This window comes from Cryptomeria japonica, chromosome 2 (genome assembly GCF_030272615.1).
Source record: "Cryptomeria japonica chromosome 2, Sugi_1.0, whole genome shotgun sequence".
NCBI classification, from domain to species: Eukaryota; Viridiplantae; Streptophyta; class Pinopsida; order Cupressales; family Cupressaceae; genus Cryptomeria; species Cryptomeria japonica.
Window position 1 is genome coordinate 404268196 of NC_081406.1, and position 5367 is coordinate 404273562.

Consider the following 5367-nt stretch of genomic DNA (forward strand, 5'->3'; position numbering starts at 1 on the left):
ATCCTTCCTTTTTTTACTCTACTTCTCAGTCGGAACAAACCATCTTTCATCCGAAAGATATTTTCTTTCAAGGTCGAAGAATTACATAAAAGATCATTCTATGGATCTCATACCTCATTCTATAATTCGTACTTTGTTCAGATTTTGGACAAAGCTAACGAGTCAATCGAGCTCGTTAGCGATTCATGAATTGGAAGTCGCATAAAACATTCGCTTCTCTACAATATGTTACATGTTTAATAGTATTGCCTTAAGGAATTTCAATTTCATTACAAAACAGTTTAGAATCTTGGGTTACAAATTGGTGGAATATTGGTCAATCAAAAAAAAAAATTGATTATTTACAAGAAGAAAATGCGATAAGAAAATTTGAAAAAATAGAAGAACTATTCCTCTTAGAAATAATGGTGAAAGATTTTCAAAAATGCCTTCACAATATATTCGTGTAGAGATGCAGAAAAAGATGATCCAATTGGTCAAAATATATAATCAAGATTGTATCCACATCATCTCACATTTATTAGCAAATCTAATAGGTTTGGTTCATCTAAGTGTTTGTCTCATTCTGGGTAAGAAGAAACTTGGCATTCTAAATTCTTGGATCCAAGAAGTCTTCTACAGCTTAAGCGATACAATGGTATCTTTTTCTATTCTTTTAGTAACCCATCTATGTATTGGGTTTCATTCGCCCCATGGTTGGGAACTAATGATAAATTGGATCTTCAAAATTTATGGATTTGCTCATAACAAATGAATAATATCTGGTCTTGTTTCAACTTTTCCAGTCATCTTAGACACAATTTTCAAATATTAGATCTTCCATCGTTTAAATCATATATCTCCTTCACTTTTAGTAATTTATCACTCAATGAATGAATAACCAATGGTTTCTTCCCCATTTGACCTCCCCTCTTTTTTACTTTTTTTTAGGGCGATACTTCTTATTTTTTATTTTTAGGTTAATATAGTAGCAGAATTGCAGGCACGTAACTATGATAGTTACCTACCACCATTTTATTTAAAATAAAAGAATTGTAACAAAAAATTGAACTATGCAAAATAGAAAAACTTATGATGACTGGGTGAAAAAGTGGATAACTCAATAAATTTCTATCTTAATAATGATAGATATAATGACTCGCACATCTATTGCAAATGCATATCCCAATTTTGCACAACAAGCTTATGAGAATCCTCAAGAAGCAACTGGGCATATTGTATGTGCCAATTGTCATTCGGCTAAAAAACCTGTGGAGATTGAAGTTCCACAGTCTATGCTTCCTGATACCATTTTTGAAGCAGTTGTTAAAATACCCTATGATAAGCAAATAAAATAAGTTCTTGCTAATGGTAAAAAAGGGACTTTAAATGTAGGAGTTGTTCTTATTTTGCCCAAAGGTTTCGAATTAGCTCCTCCGAATCGTATTTATCCTGAGATTAAGGAAAAAATAGGTGATCTTTATTTTCAAAACTATCATCCCAATCAAAAAAATATTCTAATAATAGGCCCTATTCCTGGTCAAAAATATAGTAAAATTGTATTTCCCATCCTTTCACCAAATCCTACTACTAATAAAGCAGCTCACTTCCTGAAATATCCCATATATGTAGGTGGTAATAGAGGAAGAGGACAAATTTATCCTGATGGGAGCAAAAGCAACAATACAGTCTATAACGCTTCAGCAATGGGTAAAGTAAGTAAAATTGCATGTAAAGAAAAGGGTGGATATCAAATAACTATTGATAATCCATCAGACGATCGACAAGTGGTTGACTTTGTACCTCCAGGACTGAAACTTCTTGTTTCAGAAGGTGAATTCATCAAGGCGGATCAGTCATTAACGAATAACCCTAATGTGGGTAGATTTGGTCAAGAAAATGCATAAATAGTACTTCAAGATCCTTTACATGTTCAAGGTCTTTTATTATTCTTAGCATCTATCATTTTAGCACAGATATTTCTGGTTCTTAAGAAGAAACAATTTGAGAAAGTTCAATTGGTCGAAATTATATAAATAAAAATTGCAATAATAAAGTCATACTTTTTCGGAGCCCTTCATTTGCCCCTTCCCTCTGTTCGAATATATTGATTTATTGTGAAGAATGAGGAGATATAAAGAATATGTGCATCCTTAATAATGAGTGATTCAGGAACAAACTTGTTAAACAGTGAGTTCCCTAGTTATGTGCGACATTCAATATTATATATATGTGATCTTTTCTCACCATGATTTATCATATTCAAAATAAATAAATCAAAGCATAAATAGAAGGAAGGAGAGAATTTGGCAATCTTGGCTTACTATTTTTGCTGATTTTATAACTTATCCTACTCCTTGAAAAAGTAAAAAGTAAAAAAAAATAAAATATATATATACTTTTTACCATTATCTCGCCAAAGTCAGAGGAGTTCATTCATTTTCTAATTTAATTTTTTCTTTTTGGATTGAAATGACAAAATGATAGTTCTGCAAAAACATTAGAAACTTTAGTTCTGTGGGGAAAACTATAGTTCTGCAGGGGAAACTATAGGTCTGCGAAAAATTCATATTTGTTTTTTACTGAGTTTCTGATTCTCCCCCAGTAATATTCTATTACCAGAAATAATACCGTGTTAGGTCCAATATGGAAAGCTAATGTACTGAGAGGGGAGGGGTGAATCAGTACTTCAAAACTTTTCTTCAACAGAAACTTTACTGTTAAGCGTAAACTGAATATTGCTGAAACATAATATAAAGCTAAAACATATAAATAACATTCATACATGTTTCACTCCATAACACATATATTTTGGTTACACAGAAACTCTTTGTTAGAGAGAAAAATTGCGGTGGGGATGGCACCCACAACTTCACTACTACAATAATAAAGGTTGCTCAGTTAGAGCTACATGTTTAGCTATTTCTGATAGCTTACCCTGTTAGGAGTATCAAGATCTTTAGATCTACCTTGTTAAAGAATTTTACAACACTTATACTAAATGTTGTACCTGGTTAAAGGCTTTACAATTTATAGACTTTGTTAGAGTCTTTTACCCTGTTAAAGGTTTCTCTTACAACTCAAAATAATACAATCAAAATCTTTACAAAATATCTACAACTTCACATCTGAAATGTTATAGCAGATTCTATGTACTCAATATGAAATTACCTTGCTCATAGCATACCTCGGTAATTGATAAATCAACTCGGTAAACCCTTCTGTTTAATCTGTTCCTTAACTATTCTCTGAAATCTTTCTCGGTGACCTCTGAATATCTTTGTTAGTCGTAACAGTCACAACACATTGTGCTTTCTCATGATTTTTCCTTTCAGCTTATCTGTCACACATGTCTTGCTTCATGCTTTTTGATCCTCATTTCATGTTGTATAAATAGATCTCTTATGATGGTGATCTATTCATGCTTCGATCTTACAAACATGATTCATCGAATGAATAACCATACAAATTATTTCATTGGATAGATGTCCTCAAAATCATACAAAATCTTCCTATGTGATAATGGTTCCCTATTCCTCGATCTTGTAACACGTTTCCACATATGTGTCCAAGTTCAATGAATCTGGTAACATGTTTCACTCGGTTCAGATCACTCAGTATTCCTTCTTTGCTGCTCGATAGACATAGAACATTACTCGGTAGACAGCTCGGTGTATACTAAACTTTGTGACTTCTTTCTTCTATAACCGACTACTTTAGTGCTTACCGACTGAGTATTTCAGTAGTATTAACCGACTAGAGTATATAGGATGACTTTGGACATAAAACTAATGACAACTTAGTAAATAGTAACAATCTCCCTTTTGACATTAGTTTGGTATGTTTGACAAAACTCTTTTCAAAGTCATAACTCAAAAATCTATATACTTACAAAATTTGACTAACCTGACAGTCTATACAATTTTCAATAAATAGTATACTCAGATATACTCCCCTTATCAATATACTGTATATAACTCTGATTTTGCATGCAGCTTTACTATTCTATATTCATTGATTGGTGTTCACTGCTCCCCCTATCAAAATTACCTGTACATCCAGATACTTTGATTTGCTCGGCATACTTCCTCTTGTATACACTATACTCCCCCTTTTTAACAAACATGAAAACTAGTTACCATTCAGTGGAGGCAACTGATCAAAAATAGATTTGTACTTAGTTTGAGCATCGGTGAGAGCATTGGTAAGGGCACTCTTGACACTGTCCATTAGGGAATTTTGAGCTGTAATATCAGCTAACAATGAAATCAGACCATCTAAAGTGCTTCCCTCTTGTTGACTGGATAAATAGGTAGCTCGATTAGTCTTCTCTTGGGCGAAGGACAAGTGTGGAATGAATAAGGTTTGAAGAGTCATGACATCCATTCTTATTTTGTGTTCTTCATTCCGAAGTTCCAACTATTGAGCCATGAGAGATTGTAACTTGGTATAGAAATTCTAAATAGAATTGGGCTCAGTGGTCAATTTATTTGAGAGATCGGTGATCTCTTTTTCAAGAACTTCGGTTTTATTCTTGATATCTTTAATGAAGAAAGAAAATGTACAGAGCTTTTGATATAAATAAAGAATATGTTTGAGTTGAGGGGACAACTCAGTAATGAGTCCAGCTAGCTTAACTTTACCGATAGCAATGGCTTTTTGTACCTCTTCAATCATTTTGGCAGTGAGCTCTTTGTCCTTCAATTTTATCAGGTATTCAGATGTGTCTACTCCAGATGCTTCTATTTTAGTGAGGAGTTCATCCAGTTGAATATGGATGGCTACATCTTTTGTCACGGTAGCTTCAGGTAGCATTTTTGTTAATAATGCTTTAACCTTTTGAAGTACTCTATTTTTCTTCTGTATAGCCATTTGTCTCTCTTGTTCTACTTTGGCTTTGCATAGTTCCCCGAATTCAATGAGTGCTTGCCCTTTCAGTTTGGAAATGTCTACATTTGGCAACACAATTGGCTTTGACAGATCTAGCTTGAAACTATGCTTCTTCATTTACTTCTCTTTAGATGATGAGGCTTTCATCGGTTGAACCAGTACAATGGCTTGGGAGGCTTTTTCACCCTCGGTAGGTTGCTCAGTAGAGGCAACACTTTTGTCAGTTTCTTTAGCCTCAGATGTAGCCTTCAGTGATTCCTTGCTTGGGGTCTTGGTGGTAACAGTTTCAGTGCTTGTTGAGGCTTGAGAAGTTTGTTCCCCAATGGTCTGAGAAGTAGCTTCTCCTTTGGTAGACTGTTGACCCTCTTTGCCTTGTTCAGTGTCCTGAGGTGTCTTGGTTGAAAAATGCTGAGTTACCGGAGGATAGGACTTGACTTGTTCCAAAACTGATTCACTTGATACCAGTTTGGAATAGGCATTCCCTTCTATCATTTCTTG

General features: G+C 34.0%; 1 pseudogene; it reads left to right on the forward strand.

The window, feature by feature from the left end:
- The first annotated feature begins 1052 nt into the window (after positions 1–1052).
- On the forward strand, positions 1053–2015 carry LOC131046952 (cytochrome f-like; annotated as a pseudogene).
- Positions 2016–5367: the final 3352 nt, after the last annotated feature.